Source organism: Motacilla alba, chromosome 1 (assembly GCF_015832195.1).
Source record: "Motacilla alba alba isolate MOTALB_02 chromosome 1, Motacilla_alba_V1.0_pri, whole genome shotgun sequence".
Lineage (NCBI taxonomy): Eukaryota > Metazoa > Chordata > Aves > Passeriformes > Motacillidae > Motacilla > Motacilla alba.
In genome coordinates, this window is record NC_052016.1 from 64,264,296 (window position 1) to 64,285,835 (window position 21,540).

General features: G+C 41.7%; 1 long non-coding RNA gene across 1 annotated transcript; it reads right to left on the bottom strand.

Annotated features, from left to right (window-relative positions):
• Positions 1-571: 571 nt before the first annotated feature.
• On the bottom strand, positions 572-6,824 carry LOC119709786. Its single transcript, XR_005259424.1, has 4 exons — positions 6,464-6,824; positions 3,384-3,493; positions 2,222-2,817; positions 572-1,618 (listed from the first exon to the last, which is right to left on the bottom strand). It is a non-coding gene; the product is annotated as an uncharacterized LOC119709786 (long non-coding RNA).
• Between the last annotated feature and the right edge of the window lie 14,716 nt (positions 6,825-21,540).

Below are 21,540 nucleotides of genomic sequence, written 5' to 3' on the forward strand. Positions count from 1 at the left end.
AATTCTTCAACTTGTCTAATCAAGAAATGTTCACACTTTTTTGTTCACAAATCATGCTTCAATACAGATCTTTAGTTTTGCAAAGATTGAAACAGGACCTAGGTAGAGGAAAAAAAAAAAGGCTGCTTTTTATCAAGCACTGATTCCACAGATCAGCAAGCACATCACCCACAGCTAATCAAAAACCATCCCTCCAAGGAGACAAGCAGTCATTGCCCATGCTAGAGCTGAAGAGAGGGATGCCACACCCAGGGAGAGAAGCCAGAAGTTCTGACTGCTGGTCCCCTACTCCATCTATCCCACACAATCCCTTTTGCAATATGTGATTATAGCATGGTAGAAATAATAGACACACTTCTACAATAGGAATTGTTCTTCTACAGAGTAAAGTTCTTTACTTGAAATAATTACTTCCCTGGCACACTTCCCATCCTGCTCAAAAGCCAAGCAATAGCCATGGCTAACAGTCAACAATGACCAACAGTACTGTAGCTATAATTTTGGAAATTCATTTTCAAAACAAAGAATTATGTTCTTGATAGTAAAGTATAGCCAGAACATTGAACTGTGATATAAAACAATATAATATTTCACTGGCATGTGTTAAATTGCCGTATTATCCTACATGGATATACTCTCAGAGTAGTTCTTAAAGTGAAAAAAAGTTAGGAAGTGGCAGGATAAATCCTGTCTTCCTCAAAGTTAAAGAAGTCAGTTATAAGATGTGTGACACTTCTGGCTGTATTTACCGGAAGGAAAAAAACACCCTAAAAATAGGAAATAGTGCATTAAAAATGAGCAAAAATACCTACTGCTCTTAAGGGTTGTATTGAGACAGTGGTAAAACAATCAGCCCCAGTCTGGAGTAAAACAATTCCATTTCTATTTAATTTAAGCTATGATATTGACATGATCACCAGTTGCACAGTATCCAAGTAGTTCACAACACAGAGGTGCTATTACCAACATCATAATTCAACAGATGAAGAAATTAAAGTCCAAATTCTCAAAGCTATTAAAGTTTACAGATAAGATATCTTGACAAAGTGACTTGCCCTATGGTCCATCAGGAAATCAGGTTTCTCACTCCCTCAGCAGCACTCATATAACTGGCTCAAGGTTTGCTTTCTGTGGGATGGTTTTGCTTTTGTTACAATATAAAATAATTTTAACCAAGACCATATGGTGTTATTGAGTCCTATTCTGTGAATTTAAGAACTGTTCAATATCACTTACACTCTGAGGAAAGTAGCATGTATTTTTTTTTGAATGTTCAAAGTGGTCTTGTGTGTGTGTGTGTGTGTGTGTGTGTGTGTTTGTGTGTGTGTTTGTGTGTGTGTTTGTTAACAACTCACAACTGATTGATTTTCCCAGGCATATCTCTGTTTTTAGCAGCCATTTGCCCCTGGTCTCCAGTCATCATCACATGGTAATTTGAAACCAGCCTACTGTCATCAGAATTATTTGATCTTCAGGGTGAGAGGACGATGATGGTTGTGGGCACTTCCACAGAGAATCTGAGTGTCACAACAGAAGGTGCAGAGTTGAAGAAGAGGCTCCTTACTCATTGAACAGACGTTCAACATTCTGAGGCATTCAATCTTTTCTCTGTGTTTTGCTAGGGGTAAAAAAAAAGTTAGAACATCAGTTAACAAAAATGAAGACAGGGTCATAGAGCAGTTTTGGGAAGAAAAAATTCAAACAATATCAACTACTGTCTACAATCAAACTTTTGCTCCTGATAGATATCTAAAATGTTCGGGGTGGATAGGCAGCAGTTTCTGGTGTTTATTCTATGGCATTAATGAATGTGGCAAAGTTGGGGCAGCAGAACCTTTGACAAAGATGATCACCTAAATCAATGAAACATGCATAAGTCCATAGGACAAGATGTGATTAATAATATGGGGCTCAGAGATGTGGTGTCACTGCAAGTGCAATTCCTGTCATCCTTGAGAGGCCGCAGTAATCAGTCAAGATTCCCAATGACTGAAAAAAGGCAAAAGTCACAGATGTGTTCTTAAAGAAAACCAAGAAGGAGGAGCCTTCCTGAGGAGGTGAGACCTTCTTGAGAGGTGAGACGCTCTGCCCTACAAGCCAGTGCCTCTCACCTTTCAGTCCCCGTAAAGGCCATAGAGAAATTTCCAGGCACGCAAAGGACAATAGGGTGATTTGAATCAGCCAGCATGGGTTTTCTGAGGACAGATCATGTCTCACCTACCTGGTTTTCCTCTGTGGTCAGATGATCAGCTCAGGGGACAATGGGAGAAGAGATGATGTTAATTTTGAAAGATCTTGGACGCAGTTTCCAAAAGAATCTCCCCAGCTAGTTGTTCAAGCATTGACTGCATAAGTGACAGTAATTTGGAGTAAAATTTGGCTGGACTTTTGGGTTCAAAGGCCTGTTATGAGCAGCATGAAATATGGGTTGCATCCGGGTCATGGAGTGATGGTGCTCATCTGTTCAACGTCTTCATCCATGACTTAAATGATAGGACAGAATTCACTCTCAGCAAATTCATAGATGACACCAAATTAGAGAGACCAGTTGATAAGCTGGAGAGTTGAAATATTTTTTGGAAGGAAAACAGCAGGCTGGAGATATGAGCTGACAAGAACCATGAACTTCAAAATAGGCAAAGTGCTGCATCTAGGCAAAGTGCTGCATAGTCATTCCATGCCCCAGTATGGGCTGGGTTGTCAGCTGGATAGAAAGCAACTTTGCAGGGAAGGATTGGGGTGATACCGTGGAGAGCAGGTTTAATATGAGCCAACAGTGTACCATTTCTACAAAGAGGGATGGCCACAGACTGGAATCTGTAAACAAAAGCATAGCCAGCTGGTCAGCTGCACTACCCTTTGCTCACACCCTGGTGAAACTACACCTACAGTAATAGCTCCAATTTGGGATATACAAGGGGGAGCCCAGAGGAGGGCAACCAAGGTGGTCAGGGGGTGGGAGCACTCAGCATATGAGAAAAGGCTGAGATTTGTTGAGGAGAAATTACTGCTACAGTTGACTGCAACTACTCAAAGAGAAAGGTATAGAGAAGAATTCCTTCTCAAAGCTGCACAATACTGGGAAGAAATGTTGCAACATGCCAGCTCTGATTATGTGTCAGGAAAAAAAGATGATTCTGCAGGTGGTAGAACATTGGCATAGAGCCCCAGAGGAGCTGTCTCCAAAGGTATCACATTTGGATATACTCAGAACTTGACTGGACACAGCTCTGAGCAGGATGGTATAGCTTGGTGCTGCTTTGAGAAACAGGCAGGACTAGATGACCTGGTGAGGTCACTTTCAGTGGAAATTATCACAATTTTGCAATTTCAGGGAGCACAATGACTTGCATTTGTATTTTGAGAAGATAGCAAGTCCTAACCTGAAAATTTAAGACAGAAAAGCCATTTCTGCTATTACAGCTGGGTTTCAGCCACAGTGATAGAAATGAGCTCTTCTTCCCCTCTCAAATTGCCTTCTCAGTTGTGATATCTGAAAGAAAAAATGACTGCACAGAAATCAGAAATAACCACGTTTTACTTTATTTACATAACACCCCAGCCAAAAAAGCAGATGATCATTTCAGTGTGCTTTATTAGATACATTGTCTAGGCTCTCATCAATTTGCATCACTTGTCATTACCTCCTGGGAGGGTCCTCAGGACACATCCAACCATTTCATGAAGTGCTGGCATAGTCCCTAATACGGCCTCAAATGGCCCTTCCAGTGGTCATAGAAACACAAATGCAAAGATATCCTAAGAAAACACAATGCACGCAAAGGACTTTTACTCTCCCAAGTAATTTTGGACAGAAGGTAGGGCATTCCCTTGCCCTCTATTTTTATCTGGGAAGAAGCCCTTAAAATGTTGGCTACAAGGTCAGAAGGGACGGACATAATTCCCAGAAAGTTGCTTGGTTGTGGGAGGTGAGTCCTCAGTTTCCCTGTAAAGAGCTGGACCATGAAGAGGGCAGGGAGCCTTTGGGTGAACACAGCTGGCTGTCCCTCCCCAGCTCTTGCACTGGGATCCAAGTAAAATGAAACTTTTGCAGCCAGTTGCTGTTGTCATACCTGCACCACAGCATGCAACAGTGTTGGTCCTTGTGCTTATGGGGCTCAGACTACACAAGGAAAAAGGCAGCTGTTCCCCCAAAAGAAGTGTTGTGGGGCTGCATCTATGCTGCTCAGCAGATCTTTTTGACTTTTCTTTCCCTGCCTTCATTCTCCACCCAGCAATTCACAGCAGATGAGTGTTGTTGATAGGCACAGTGCTGTTTCACAGTGTGATGCATCACAGGGGATGCCCCCACTCAGACGTCAAGTTCAAGGCTGATCAAAAGTTAGACAAGGCTGCATTTGGCTTTTCTGACAGTGGACTGCAGCTGGGTCTGTCCACAGAAAAGGGAGGACAGGGATGGCTGCTTCTTCATGCTCCATGGGGCATGAAGGGCCGTGGGAGGAGAGGCTGCCCCTTCTTCCAGGTGCAAACACAGCCCTCATCACCTCAGCCTTGGCCTTGGATGCCATGGGCCACCTGGCTCTGCAACCTGGACAAAGCGGTGATGGGACATTTTGCAGGGCCCACAGCAACTCCCCTCGGCAGCTGCTTTGTTTACCTGTGCTTTGTTTACTGTGGAAGAAAATGCCTGGGACCAAGGCAAGCATCCAAACCAAAGCTGACACAGCTCATTTAGGCTTGGCAGGGAGTAGCCCTTCTGGATTCAAAGCCAGTGAAATGATGGCACTGGCAAAAGAACATTTTGCTGCCTGTATTTCTTGAGAAAAGCTTTGTTTGTTGTGCTACGAGTCTTGGGAAAAGGGCCTTTGAGAGAAGAAAGGCAGAACTACAAGAATTTGACTCTGATCTTGAGAAGAGAGGGAAAGCAGGCCACATTCTATTTGTGTGGGTTTGTTTGGGTTTTTTCTTAAAACACAAAAGACAGAGAAAACAACGGACATTATTCTACAGCAGGGATGTGCAGACATGGACTCCCATACATGTCCATGGGGTGCCCTTTCAGCTCTTTACTTCTGGGGCCAGCCTGGCCTGGTTAACCTTGAACTTGCTGAAACAGAGAGCAAAGACAAATAAAAAACATTGCAATTGCACTTCATGCAAGGTCCACACAGATAACACAGGGATACTGACTTCAGTGGGATTTAGGTACCCTGTGTAACTTTGAGAAACTGGACTTGAGGGTCTCTCCAGATGCTGAGTCCCTCTCCAGGCATGGTGTCTGACTTGATTACTGGCTCTGTGTGTGTGTGTGTGTGTGTGTGTGTGTGTGTGTGTGTGTATGTGATACAGTAAGTCATCTGACAAACAAAAACTAAACATTCCACAGGCTGTCAACCACAGAAGCATCTTTTCTAAATGTATGCAAACTAAACCAATTTCATTACCAAAATGCTGGCAAAACCTCTGTCTTGCTTGAAGCTCTTACAGTCCTTTGTTTCTGAATGCACTAGTGGTGAGCAAACACATCAGGCTGCAGGAGCAAGCCTGATCTCCAAAATGGCAAAAAGTCATGTCCAAATGACTACTCCAAAACACACAGATAAATAAAGACAGAAATTTCAGTCCCGGGCTGGGAAAGATGAACAAGGGAAGTGGCCCTGCCGAGCAAAGCAGACAGACTGGCCACGCAGAAATTGGTAAACGTAGGATACTCCCAGTTCCTGAAGTAGGACTCATATATCATGACCAGGGTGAGATGGTAGAGCACCCCTGAAGTCATCCTTGTCACCTCAGTCTCCTCCAGAAAGGAGATGTGGCATCCTGCATGTGTCCCTAGTCTGCATGATATGGACTCTGGGACTTGTGGCAGATCTTCCTACATAGCCCCGAGTAGCCACACATCAGCCACAGCAGTGCTCAAATAAGGACTGGGAGAACTACTGGGATGATGTGTGGTCAAAACCTGAAGGAACTGAATTAATGGTAAGTGCAGAACCGATTTCTGTTAGACAGGATTTGAAATGTTTCTTTTTTTGCCTGTTTGTTTTTATATCCTCCTTAAGACTCATTAAATTGGCTTAAAAATAACAGCTAATCATTAAATATCCAGATTTCCAGGTTAAAAAAAAATCCATTATTTTCAGAAAGTGAAAATAGACATGATTCAGATTTTGACCTGTATAATGCCACTTGCTAGAAATATTGTTCATAGCATGGCAAACACGAACACTGGATTAATTTAAAGTTGAAAAAATTTCCTGCTAAGTTTCATTAAAAAAAAAGAAAAATAGAAAAGAGAAAAAGATTATTTGAACTTTTTAATATTGCATCATTTGAGCATCTGGAAGCACGAATGTAATCTCAAAACCGAAAGCAAGACAGGAGGGGAAAACCAAACCAAACAAACCCTCCCCACCAATCCAAATGCTGTAAATGATGAATAACTTGCTGCGTTTGGATGCAACCCTGGATGGTTCAACAACGTTTTGAGTTACCAACTCACCCTTCACAGAAACCCGTGGTGCAAGCACCGGTGTTAGATTTTAGCGGGTAACCGCGGGATTTGGGGGCTGAGATTTCGCAGAAACGCTCTTTCTTTGGTGGCGTGCGTGCCCGGCCGAGGCGGGGGGGCCCTGCGGCCGTTGCCGTGCGGTCGCGGTGCGGATCGGCGGGCGGACGCGCTGCGGGTTCCCGAGCGGCGGCGGGCGCCGTCCCCGGCGGTCGCGCCCCGCGTGTCCGTGCGGACGGTGCCGCTGCGCGGTGCGGCGCCGGCACTGCAGCCTCCCCGCTCCGGACAAAGGGAAGGGCAGAGGCTGCGGGGGCAATGGCAGGTGTTAGCTGGAACGGGTGTTCCAGCGCGGCCGGGCTCCCAGGATGTTTCTGACCTCAGTGGCCCAAGTTGCCAAGAGCTGGCCGGCCGGGAGTGGGCTTCCTTTCTTAAAACACGGGCTCAGCGTGATGGGGCTTAAGCTCAGCCTTAAAAGGAAAGGGTTCGTCGCGGGAGCCAAGGAGTTGACAAAAAAATGCTCTCCTGAGCAGTGAAGACCCCAAGTTACAGAGAGTAAGATCAGCTAAGAACCAAGTGAAATTAAGGGAAAATTCTTCCTTTTTTTTTTTTTTTTTTTTTGGTTGTTTGTTTGGGTTTTTTTTTTTTTTTTTTTGTGGTTTTCTTTGTTTGTTTGGGGTTCTTTTGTTGGTGTTTTTGGTGGTTTTTTTTTGGGGGGGGGTGTTGTTTTCTTTTTTCTTTTTCTTTTTTTTTTTTTTTTAATCTGTCCAGATCACACGAGGATTCAGGATGAGGATGTTTATATGTTTTGTAAATCAGGGACTTGCAGACCCTTGTGTTGTGCTGCAGCTGCTATTTACAGTGGACACTTGAGGAGGTATTTCAGTAAGAGACCAAGAGGAGCCAGAAACAGGAAAATAAAGTTCAAGGCCCTGTTCCCAGCCTGCCAAGAGGATTGGGACAGATAGCCCCACTCCAGCCCCTTGTGTCCCTTACCTGCCTCTGTTTTGCCCCTCTGCTGTTCTGACACAGTGAAACAGTGCCTAGCACAGAGGGACATCCATCCAGGAGCTGCCATCACGCAGATGACATCAGGAATAACGATGACAGATGGCAAGTCTGAAGAGGAGCCGCTGCCACCAATGCGGGCTGGCAGGCAAACATTCCTGCTCTGGCAGCTGGAACAACGGTAGCGCAAATGAAACATGAACAATTTCCTCCCCGCCAGCAAAGAAAATAGCTCCAGGGAGAACCAGGAAGAATAATTGTCAGCCTCCTCTAGGTATCATGGGAACACAGGCCATTCAGCAATCCCCTAGTAAACAACTGCGTCTTATTTCTAATACAGAATAAAACCCCAAGAATCTAAGAGCTGGTACTGCACAATTGCTGAATTAGCTGCACCAGTGCCCCCCTCCTTCTGACCTTTCACTGAAAATCATTGCAGTGAGGCCTGCAGGAGTTCTACTGTATCCAAAATGGGCTCCTAACAGAGGGTGAATCTCCTGTCACAGAACGATGCAGATAGGATAAATACTTGACATTCTTCTTGCTCCTGTCTTTGAAGAAGATGCTGATCATTAGACCAGTGAAATTCCTCCTCCTCTTGGGACTCAGCCAGGTCTCTCTGTCTTCAGATGCCTTTCTTCTCTTTTTTTAAATTTTATTTTCCTTTAGTAATGGTTAAAATATGCTGCAGCCTTACAGCGCATACTGCAAGCTGGCTGGTGTGCCCCCAGACACTTTCAGTAGCAGCAAGCAGGGACAGGGTTGATGCTGGCATTCACTACGAGCATGGCTTATCTTCCCTGATATTCAAAGAGCTACAACAATGCAGAAATCCTTTAAGCCTCAACAAAGTCAAAATCCTGTAAATACTTGCTGGTAATTCACAATAATATACTAATAAATGGTGTTATTTGGCTCAATGGGACTACTCCTCACAGAGGGAACTGTGACAGGCTACCAGAATATCTGTACTCAGACCTTCCAGCAGCAGTTAGTTATGGATACAAAGGGAATAATAAAAAAATAAGATAGACATACCTCCCTGATATATTTTCCCAGTTTCCAGTAACTTCCTATGCAACTGACACAGTACCTGACTTTTGGACTCCTATTATAGGGAATGTTCTTCTATCTCCTCTGAAATTCAGCATACAGATTTGTTGTCATCCCAGCAGGTACCAGGATTCCCTCCAAACAGGGGTCTCAGCTATGATCATTTTATGCCATAGGCTCCACTTATATTCACAGATTAGCCTGTTTAAGAGATTTCTCTGAAATAAAGGACTTGTGTAAGGATAATGCAGTATATATATGATTACCAGCTTTTCCTGTCTGCAGGAACCCACTCAGCAACGTACCACTGGCTCTGGTATAAGAAAACTGATGAATACAAAACTGCCATGAACACACATTGTAATGAGCACAGCTGCTGTTTAAAAAAGTGAAACGACAAGTTATTTCTATATCCAGGGCTTGGAGAGCAATCACTCTTCATACCCTGCAGCCTGGCACAGGCACAGACCAAGAAAAGAGAATGAGAGGCCTGCTCAGTGCTTATCACAATTCTTTTGCTTTCCTTTCCTTGGTCCTCACTCCCCCTTGCCTTCACTAGTAAAACCCTGCTCCCATTTCCTCAGACATGGATGCAGCAGAAATAACGTGGGTAGGAAGCATGTTTTCCTCTGCTAGATTACAGGCACCCAGGAGCCACACTCCAAAATTAACTCTCCAGCCGGTATCTCTCATCCAGCCTCAGGAGTGGAAAAAGCCACGGAGACAGACATAAATCACAGGTGATGCCTGTAAACCTTTTTTTTATCCTCCCTTCAATCTGATTCAAGGGGGGAGCCAAAAGCCCCAGCACATTCCTGTAGTGGCAAATAATAACTAAAAAGCCTCTGGCATTTCTCAGAGAAAGACCTGAATATATTTTGCCAGGATGGTTGGTTGAACACCTCTGCAGCTCCATAACCCTTCATTTCTGTACACAAAGCCTCGAAACCGTTAAGATCTTAGGAGAGAGAAAAGAGGTAGGAAATGGGGGGGTCTGGCTTATGATGTGAGCAGCAGCCAGGCTGCCCAGGACTTTGGCACATCTCCTCCCTGTGATGGGGAGGATTTGGTTTCCATAGCAGCAACAGCGTGATTTCCCCCCTGTTCCTCTCCGGGACTTGTATTCCACAGATACATGGGAGTTATATTTCCCCCCCGAGGCTTTCATTTTCCTGCTGCACGGTTTTGTTGTGCTCCAGCAGGTCTGCCTTTTCCTGCTTTTTCCTGCCTTTTTCTGATACTGGGTTGGGGGGCCATGGGGATGCCGTGCAAGCATCACTGTCACCTCCCTCTCCCTCTTAACGCCACTCCACAAAAGATGCAGTGTTCCCTGTCCCCAACTGACTCATCTTTGCTGAGGTCCCCCTTTTCCTTGCCTGTCTCCAGTGATCAGCTCACGCATGCCTGGCTCTCCATAACAGAGCAGAGCTGTGTGCAAGTGCCAGGCGCCCGCACAAAGCTGGAGCACTGCCTGCAGAGGAAATGTCAATACAGGAACACCAGGCTATTTACTACAAAACCCCTCTTTATCGTGTGACAGAGATGCATGTATCTGTAAAACAGTCATACCTGCATGTAGTACCCTTTTGATTTTACCCACATGAAGCATATGAAGACTCTTGTTTCTCCGTATGAAGAGGACTTTTTTTTTCAGTACAAAAGAGAGGAAAACATGCTCAGAAATAGGAGGGCAAAACTGCAAAGCACACCAAGTATTCTGGGGACTCGTAGGAGGATCTGAAAAGCAAAGCCAATTCATTTTTTGCAGCTGATCTGCCTTCAAAACAAGTGCTCCTTTAGTTGTACACATTTAACATTTGTCTGCTCCAGGATCAAGGAACTTAGCTGTGTTCTTATTAGTACCACAAAATGTTTTCTTCTTCGGTGTCGAGTCAATTCAGAGGAGAGGCCAAATTCTCCCTGATTTTAGCAGGCTTCCCAAGATATGGGTGCACTGTATGTTGTGCATGCATGCTGGTATTTTCTGTGCTCTGGAACATCCCAACCCACATATCCAGGGCAAATATACACCAGGGAGCCCTACTGGCAGCTGGGGCCCAGCACTGGGGAGAAGCAATCCCCAGCTTTTAGATCACAGCTGGCACTGGTCCTACCAACACAGAGGCTGCCAGGCTGAGCCTGTTTTTGGTGCAGGCTCACCATATAGGGCGAAAAGGTTACAGAGTCCAGCACAGCTGGGTGCCTTGACCTCTCATGGAGCTCTCAGCCCATCCACCAGTGGGAAGTGCACGGCTTGGCATCCACCCACACTCAAATGCTAGTCAAGACTATTCCCCTTGCTCCTACCAGATTGTTCCCACGCTTTGGGCAACTTAATGTCTCTTCATCTAGGAGAAAGAAGATTCACTTATTGGCATAAATATGTTTTTTCACTACCCAGTTGTTATTTATAGTCACTAATATTTCTAAGCCCCTTGAAAGAAGTGGTTTCATCATTGCTTTATTGCTTTTAGTAATATCATTGGACCTATGTGGTGAAAGAGCCGCAAAGACTGCACTCAGGAATCAAGACCTCCTTGTGGAAAGCAATGCTGAGATAAATTTGACCACAAAATTCCCATTAATTTCCATATGTCACTGAATTCTCCAGTCATCTTGGAAGAGCCTTTTGCTGGAGAGCAACATCTGTTCTGGCTCAGAAAGATGGTAGTAAACATCACATCTTAATTAAAACTCTGTGTACAGTTTTGGGAGACATACTGGTACCTCCTAGAAAAAAAAAAAACAACAACATAATGGCTTTGCTCCCATGTGCTGACAAAAAACGCCTGTTACTGTCCTTGTTTTGGCAAATGCCAAGTCCCCATTTGTCAGAGTAAGAACGGAGTTTGGAGGAAAGGCAGTAAAAGGACTCTGACTCCTCTTGGCAGAGTATCCCTTGGCTGAGAAAATTGCTTTACTTTTCACAACCACATTGGTAAGAAAGCCCCTCTAGATGAGCTTCCAGAGCTTCCAGATGTAGGTCTCAAGTTTAGCATGGGATTTGTTAGGTACACTCTACCTTTTCTTTCACTGCACTTAAATATATCTCTAAATGTGTTTTTTTTCAACCAGCACAATGCAGGGTGATCCTGATTCACTAGCTGACTGATCGCTTTCAGTCATGTTCCCAAATTGACTGCGATGCAAATGTTTCTTATGCCTGGTTTCCCTTTCTTGCAGACCTGCAACAGGACTAGTGTAGCTATATTCTCATTCAATATGAATAAAGGTACTGCAAAAATCTGTTTACAGCATTCAACCCTTATTTGGGCCCTGCAAGTTTCCAAATAAAGTAAAATTTTATGAGAACTCTGTTCTAAAATTTCTTTTGTTTGAATAAGACTGGAACCAAATTGGAAATGCCTCAAAGGATGCACCAGCACACACAAATTTTTAAAATATTTATTTTAGTTGTATTCATTCAATAAAAGGACCGTTGTAGAGCCCTTCAGGATCTATCATGATATAGAAATAAAAATATTCGGAATAGATAAGTGAGAATATGGGTTTCACCAAGCATCTGCTGAAGCCTTCCATGGTTCCCACATCCCATCAAGTTCCTCTGAGATGAAGCAGCCTGTGAGTTCTGGATCTCCACTGACCAAACATCTCCACAGAAGATAAAATCTGGTCTTATCTAAATGCCATGTCTAGCTGAGATTTTAAATTTCCACAGCTGCAGATATCACTGCCTTGCTGAGTAATGACCTCACTGGGAAGGAAGAAAAAACAATTTCCATGCAATCAGAATTTCCCTTGACATAACTGCTAACTGCTCTTTTTTCCATCACTATGCAGCATGAGATCCTTTCACTCAAGGTTAGTGTGACTCTGACTTTCTCTAAAATTCTCAATTAAAGAGGGCTGTTAGGGTGTGAGCAAATCCCATCCTTGGTTTCCCAGTCACGGGGCAACAATCAGTTGTGTATTCTTTCAAAACACAGGAAACCCTAAAATGTTTCAGATTGAGGAATGCATGCTAAAATGCTGGGATTTCCCAGAAAAGCTTTTTTGTCCATCAGAATTTATATCCAGCACTAGTGCTGAAGTGGGAAGATTTATGCTAGGCCACTAATTTATTTTCTATTTTGGGTTCATCCTTCCTTTGATAGCTGATCTGGATTTACACCTCCTGCCATAATCTGATGTTGGTGCAAACATGCATTTTGCTTTTGGAGGCATGGCACAAAGGCTGTTCCACAATCCAGGCTATAACTCTTTCCCTGTAGGTCTTTCAATCTATATAAAGCACAGCATAGCTGAGTACAAAGCAGATAGAAAGAGCACATAGGTCACGACTGGATGACTGTGACTGTGCAATGAATCCTGTGAGTGTACTTTGACTGTAAGTTGCAGTCTGTTTTGATTAGCTACATTTCTTTTTTTTTTTTTTTTCCCTTTAGCGGTGACCTGCTTGTTGTTTCAAAGAAAATTAATAAACAAATCAAACCAGTCCAAAATCCAACCCAATCTATTTCTGTTTCTGTTAAGTAATTTAGGATGATAAGACAGTAAGTCAGCCCTACAACTTAAATATGAAAAAGCTGATATTCATCAATTTTTGTTTCGTTACGGATGGTGTTGACATAAATGCTGACCACAATTAAGAGCTTATTCTGGAGCTGTTATGCTTTTGCTGAAAGCAAATGAATGATGGCACAGCCTCATTTTCAGGAATGTCTGGAATTGCAAAAATAAAAAAATCAGAAGCGTAGTGATTTGTGTCCTTGGGAAAGCCTAGGCAGATCATTTAATAGATTTTTATTTTACAAAGAAAATAGGAGCTGCATAAATATGTAAATGAGCCATCCAAGAATGAGCAAGCAGGAGAAATATTATTGCTATTTGGCTGGCTGGCATGATATATATATATATATTAACAAAAACATGCTCAGAGTCATACATGGCTCTTGTGTGCATTTTTAAACACAGATGCATAGTTGAAAGTCTGTGCCTATGCATTCAAATAAGTGATAAAAATATGGATGGAAGCATATGCATTCAAATGAGTTGGCACCTCTATTCAAACAGCAGGGAAATCTGTATGTGTCATGATTTCCTCTAATTCCAAGAATCATTCTTCCTGGACTTGTCTGCATGTTCTCAAGCACCAAACAATCCCTTCTGAGATACTGGAGACCTTCAACTTCATTGCTATGTTTCAAATTTTCTGCCAATAATTCTGTGATCACAGTAAAAATATTTTCCATCTAAGACTTTCATATATTGATCCTACCGCCATATTCTTTTGCAAAAGTGTTCATGCTTGTTTTCATTCAGGAGTAATTTCTTTGTTAATCAAGATGGAGTAGAGTTTGGCCTCTTTTAAGATGTCCTCCTACAGACTGATGAAACCATAGGTTTTCCATGTCCAGCTCACAGAGAATCCTTCAAAATCCAGGTCTAGTTCCCAGTGTGGTAGGCTTGAACAGTAGAATCATCACCACCACTGGAAAATAGTACCATCTCAGTTTATATCCAATATGATGAAAAAAATTAAAAGTTAATACTAGATAATGGACAAAGAAGACTGCAATGCACATCATTAAACAAATAACAAGAGAGAGGCCATGGCAGATTGGCTTTTGCCTAAGAATACTCCATCCTCCTCCTTTTTTTTTTTTTTTTTTTTTTTAATGGGAGATGCTGTGCTTTCTATAAACAAAGCAAATTTTCCACTCCAAACTATCTGGGATTGTTCACTTCAGTATTTAAACACATTTTCTTTGGTAGTGATTTTACAGTTCATATTCTTGTTTTCACAAGTTTTATTCATTTTTTGCCGGCACTTATTCTCCCGTCATGAGGACTTTGAACTTGTGTCCATAAAACACACTTTCAGTTCCCAAGCAGCTATACCTGGGGGAAGCTAATACACACTCCTCCAGCCAAAGGACTAATCAGATTAATCACAGCTGATCAGTAATTTAAAACACAAACCACAACATCTATAAAACATTTGCTCAGGATCAATCCTCAGAGCTGAACATTTTAAATCCCCTCTAACTCAAACCACACCTATGAAATCTGCAATCTGCAAACAAAAGTAAAAATGCTACAGCAATTTCGAATCATTACCTCTGCTCTCTACAAAGTAAATAAGAATTAAAATGCTGCTTCCCACAATGGACAAGGCAGGAAGCAGGAAACAGTTCAAATTTTCCTGAGTTGGTTTGTAGAAACTGCATATTCAGAATTTGAGAATTCTGATATCCCTATCCCTTAGAAAAGCATTCGCTTTCACACAGTGGGCCTTCTAACAGCATCCACAGCCAATCTAAAACTCTGGTAGAGCATTGCACCATCCAAGGTAGACAGTTAGGACTTTTGAGAGGCATCAGGGTCACAAGCTTTTACAGCACAGCACTAAAACCAACGCTGTATCCCAAAACTCATGAAAAGGCGCTGTTTTTTCATTGCAGATGCTGTGCAGTCTGTGACAAATGCAAACTCTGCTGCAGATGCCCCCTAAACACATAGTAGGAAAAGCCATGGGATTTCCATTCTTTGGGCATCTCCTAGAAATCTCCCCTTCTCCTTCCTCAGATTTGAGACCCTCTGGTATGTGTCTCATGGCTCTGAAATTTTGGGATGGTACTTACAGGGCCTGGAAGTGTGACACAGTGCCTCTTGGTCTGTAGATCTTAAATATCTACACCCTTCAGATCTTTGTGCATTGTCTGCAGAGTTGCTGAATCTGGTAGTGGCATTACCCAGGAAGAAGAATAAAACCACCAAGAAGAAATACACAGATTACAAGTTTCTTCTTAATGTTTTCTTATGAGAAGTATGGAATACATATTAAACTGACCACTCAAAATCTTAACTCTACTGCTACCAATTTGGCTGAGCTAGGCAGGATGAATAATATCAGAAATGTCTATTGCTTTAAAACCAGTTGTGCTCAAGATGCTGATGACTTCATACTGCACAAACTGGAGCAAAATATACAGTGGACAGGGTACCAAAAAATCTACCTCGTCCATTCCACATGTTTCTATCAGAACCCAAGATAACTGGTTATTGCTCTTCATGTTGTACCTTTTCTCAGCACTGAAGCCTTGTCCGGAGTCTTAGGTGGCTGCCATGTAAGTAAGGAGTAGTTTCACAATATTTGTCCCCCTTGTCCTCTCTGTCCTCCTAGGACTGATCAGGAGGTCGATCTGCCTTGCCCATTGTGAAATAACTTTTGCCACAGTAATTAGTACAGCTGAGATTAGAAATGTTAGCTATTATTCACACAGGAGAGTACTTGCCCCCTATACTCAAGACGTTCAGATGGGGCCTCATAGCAGCAGGGTGCCTGGACTTCTAAGCGATAAGTTTGGGATTTGTTCCATAACAAACAAGAAAAGATTCTTCAAAATTTAGACTCTCATCTCTTGAGCCAAACATACATTATGCCATTTATTCTCACAGCTCACTTCAGAGAAATATTATGATGGAAAACCTTCCAAGTCTGCTGAATTGGGCTGTTGGCCAAGCTGAGTGAAATTTCAAAAAGCAGCTTCTCTTCCATATTTTCAGTGCAGAAATACTGCTGCAGTGGGCAAGGGCAGATTTGCCCTTCATTGCAATTATTCTGGCCCCAGCAAGATCCCAGAGTCCTGCATGCAGATAAAACATACAGTTATCATTATCTGCCTCCCACAATTAACTGTGGTCCTCTCCCTGCCTGCATGCAGGATTGGAAGCTTGTGAGTGCATAGTATGCCTGTAGCAGGGTTGGAATCAGGGATGAAGAAAGAGAAGAACTGAGATAAGTCCATAAGAATTCAATACTCCAACCCTTCCAGGTTCTGGGGAAGAATCATGATGACACAAAGAAGACTTGATAGCTCTAGCAACTGTGGTAAAGAGCTACACACAGGAAGATGCTTGGCAGAGCCACCCTCTGCTCAGACAATAAGGTAGGGGGCACATTTCCACATCGATGAATTCTTCTTGCACTAAATCTTTAATAGGCAGGTATGGAAATGTCTTCATCATCATGATGCTGTCTTTTTCTGCCTCTTGTATCCAAGAGCGTCTCACCATGGATATCTGTTTCAGGCTAGCAGCATCCCAAATGGGATTTTTGTTCCCTGCTTCTGTTTGTGTATAACAGCTTCCAAGAGTGCTGCAGAGCCAAGGAATGACTGGCTGCTTTTTCAGTCTCAGATATTGGCTCCATAGAAAGTGGTTCATCATTAGCCTGTGCACTCTTTAACTCATTTACTAAAAGGAATGCTGCTGTATGCCTCTTTTCTCCTATAATTTATTATAGTGGGCAAACAATCTCATTCTTTCCCTCTAGCCTCTGCCCAGTTTGCTAGGGATAAATGAGTACGAACAAAGTCATCCAGTCCTGATGTGAATATAATTCAAGGAATGAATTTTAGCATCACGCATATGGGTATTTTTTCTTCCTGCAAAAACTGTGAAATTATTTCCATATTGTTTTAGTTTCCTAGTATCAGCTTTCCAACCTCAGATACTTTAAAAAAGTTTTTGTTCAAGTTATAAATGCTCTCCTACCATAAATTCTGTGTTAGCCTCAAAAATAACAACTATTTTTCACTTTCTGGGTTGACCCTCCTTCATGAAGATTGTTCCTGGGAACAATGTGATGAATTATGAGTTATAGCTGGAAAGCCTAAAATAAATCCTAATTGAAGTGCAAGAGGTTATGACTCTTTTGGAAAATAGAGAAAAGAGGGAAACAAGGGTCATTCAATTAAGGCTATTTCAAGCTTTTTTTTTGTATCAAGAAAGCACCACTTTGAAAGTCTACCAGAAAAAAAAAAAAAACAAGTCTCTGTACAAAGTTCAAATGTCACTCTCCTTCTAAAAGAGCATGTAAGTGAAAACTGATTAACACCTAATTGACATTAATATGCCAGAATCTGGAGAACTAAGAGCTGAAGGGACAACTTAGGAAAGATTAATGGGGCTAAATGTTGTGTGTAAAACTTAGCTAAACATTTATTGAAGGGGATCTAACAATCTACAATCTATGAAGGAAATATTTATTGAAGAAATAAGAAGACTGGTTCATGCAGATAAATATACATAAATAGTAAGATGAGCTCTGTGGAAGACAGGCTCTTTTCAGCATAAATTGAGATTTTAATATTTGTTTTAATTTGCAATGGTACTTCTTCAGTTTTAAAGTTTATTTCAGATTACTCCTAATATTCAAAACAGGAAATAATAGCCGCCTCAAAAGTTATATTGAAATCAGTCATCCTGAAGAGGTTGAAACTAGCTTTGTCTAAATCTTTACCCTTTCTCCTAAAAGAACATTTTAGTTTCAGCAGTCCAACTTTTCCATTTTGTGCTGCCTGTATTTTCTAACAGACTTATATGTTAAATAGTAATGTAAACTAATGAAGAGGGGTCAGCTGAAGTTTGCACTTCCTAGCCAATATACACACAGTCAGTCCCTTCTTAAGAAGTCATTATTGAATGAAATTAGAGAAGTAATTATACACAGGACAAGACTCTAAAACCCAAACGATGTCATTCTGATGAACACATCTACTAGATAAGGAGAGTGTAGAATTATCTTTAACTTTCCCAGTCTCATTAAAAGCAAAAAATTGCTACTAACCTAGCCCCTAAAATGTTCAGTGAATGTAGCATTGCTCAGAGGATTTTTCTCAAAATATCTTAACATCATGGCACCATATTTTTGTCCCAATGTCATTTATGTCAGCAACATATAGTTTAAACAAAAAGCTACAACACAAACATCAGTATCAACTCTGCAGCTGTGTTTCTGCCATGGCTAGCATGGAGTTACATAAGCCAGGATGTGTCAGTGCTGAGGAAACACATGGATCCAAGCTGCAGGGTAATTGAAGGAACTGAGGAAGATCTAAGTATCAAATACAGCAATAAATATCCACAAACCTAAAGGAGCCTCTCTAAGGAGTTTCTTGATTGACTCACCTTTCACATCCTGCAGCTGTTTATGGGGATGGTATAAAGAAGAAAGCAGAGAGTCAAAATAAAATCATCTGCATGACCCAGTTTTCTTTAATGATAGTTTTATGAAGCATTTACTAAAAGCACATATTAAAACTGACTGAAAGTGTTTAAGTCACCTGTCACAATTTTGTTTTTACAGCTGAGTTTTTTTGTGATTCATTCTTGTGCAGGAAAATCAAGCTTGCATATTTCTAAGAAAGATAACCAAACAGAAATGTTTTCCTTTAGCTGCAACATATGCTTCAATATTGCTTTAGGATAGAGCTCAGTGCCTCAAAGAGAAATACTAGGGTACTTATTTCATACAGCTGTTGTTGGAAAAATCACTTTCAATTGAAACATCTAACCAGAACTATGATTCACTGCTTAAAAATATTGCAAAAAATTATACCGCTTGAAATACAAACATTGTTTTCAGGCTCCCTTATAAAATGCGTGTTCAGTTTTTTGGTAGGCTCACCCCTCATTTTTATGCTGCAACCTATTTATTTCAGATGTTTAGGCCTTTGCTACATGTAGAAGGGGAAAGATCAAAACAAACACAGTAGTTAGTAGTTCTGAATTACATTTGCACAAGAAGATAGAAAATTAACCCTTAAATAAAATTAACTGTGAAAAGAACTCTCTTAGTCTAGTCACATATTGATTTTTGCCTCAGATCTCTTTTCAGTTGCAGGAATCAAATAGAAATCCATGCCATGTCCTTGCTCCCATGACTGTCAGAATTCAGGTTGCCCTGGAGACATGATGCTGCATTCGTAGAAGGATAAGAGAGAGAATTCAGTCCTGCTGTCTTTTGGAGACCATGCTCCCAAAATTCTTCTGTGGGTCTCCTCTCAGCCCTGAGAGCTTGCAGACAAAGACAGCCAAGTATTTGTAGTGCAAGATGCTACTGTAAATTAAACACTTACTAATGAAAGATCAGAGGGATCATTTAAAAAAGCTAGCTCCCTTTTTCTCTGTATGCCTTTGGGAAATACATAATCATGCTTTTTAGCAGCACAGCCACAGGCACCGTATATTTAAAGCAAGCACAGCAAAATCTCTGTGTCTTATAAAAAGGTGTCACACTGGATAATGATTAGTAGCATCCTGGATAAAAGAATATACTCAACCAGGACAGTTTTAAAATCCACATACATGTCTATCCAAGTCATTCATCTGTAAGCACTGGATAATATCTGCTGGAAATGGAAAGTAGAACAAGGGAGCCTCACAAGCAGAGATTGTTGTCAGTGTTTGGAGGTATGTAAATCCCTCAGCAGGTCAATACACTATTTCCTCTGTCACATATAGGATTTACTACTCCTGTCAGTGCACTGTCCTGTTAATATTGTTCACAAGAGGCTGGAGTTCAGGAAGGACTTCAGTACTCAGAGAACAAAAGCTTCACACACATGACATTGAGGCGAGTGCACATGCACAGCCCCTCTGGGCCTCAGCACAAATGAATGCAGCTCATCTCCCTCTTTGCATTGCCCAGCAGCAAACTGAACATGGAGTGGAAATGAGGACAGCAGTGAAGGAATCTAGGAATATTGGCTTCTTTGCCATGTAAGCTGACAAGCAGTAGCTCTTTTGGAAACCTAAACAATGGAAATGGTTTGGAGGATAGTGATAAAGACCCTCTGCTGAACAAGAAGCTTCGCACTGCTGCTAAAATGAAAAAAAGCACAAGCATACAAAAGAAAGCAGCACTGGTGCTGCTCTGAGCAGAATGGCATCCATGTCTTCCAAACCCCTGTGACCAGATTCACAGTCCTCACAGGGTGATTGTGAGTAGTGCTGGACAGAAATACAGCGATGCACAAGAGATAAGCATGAGGAAAACAACACAAGCAAAGACAACCACTTTGCAAGTCCATGATACTGCTGGGGAAAGGAGAAGCCTTCCTGTAATTGAACGCTTGTAATTTGGGAGGGATTACATACTTTCTGTGTGCCAAGATGTGCCCATATGTTTTGCTGAATATCCAGGCCCATGGCTTCTGAATTTGTAGCCAATCACAAAGGCAACCGTCAAATGCAAAACTGCCTTGCCCCCATCCTGTCTCCTCAGGTTGTCAGCAGAGAGAGACCAGCATTCACTAAAGGAACTGACCTCTACAAATGCATTAAAAACATTTTTCATTAATTGCCTTAATAGTTTTCACCTTTGCTATACCTATGGCAATAAATGACATGGTTTGTATAAACATTTCACTAATTATCTCAGGCTTTGATCTATTCCTCTGAAGTTGCACACTGCTTCCCCAGGCAGACAGCTTTGCTAGAGCTGCCCTCTTCTACTGGAATAGTGAATAAAGGCTTTCTCAGACATGTTTCAGTACACTTCATTCAAGTATATAATGTAAATAAAAAGGCCCATATTGAGAATCTACAATAATAACAAATGTTAATTGCACAGTAGCAACTAGCAAAACCAATATTCAATGTGATCATGTTGTGTGCTCTCCTCAGGGCACACCATTATCATAATTAATAATGTCATTTAATAACAATAATAGGGCAAATGTAGCTTATAAATTCAATGGATATTGGTTTAATAAATAGGATCAGATAATTAGTTAGGTACACCTGAAAAATTTATGAAGCATTTTAAGAGCTTCTCTAGAGGTGGTGAATCAAGGGTGATGTGCTTGCCTTCTTCAGTGAGCAGCAAGAATAAAAAGTAAATAAACAGAGATGTGAAACAGCCTAGTCTCCTTCTTGTCATGCCTCTCCTCCAAACTAATACCAGGATTACAATGCCTTTGTAGCAAGCACTTTTGAAAGAAGTAAAGATTCAGAGCCTAGCCTGATTTGAGACTGAACCTTACAATATTTTCTTATCTGTCATGGAATTTTCCACCTCAGTCATCCATGTGCAAAAGACTGTTTCCTGTCTTGAAAGGTTTACAGTCTAGGTAATTAATATAAGAGAAAAAAAAACCCCAAACAACTGTGGTAATGATTTTTCTTCCAAAAGGTGAAGCCTTTGGTGTTCCTGCTCATTCTGATATTTTCTCCAGCTTGCACAGCCTTACCGTGACCTGTAA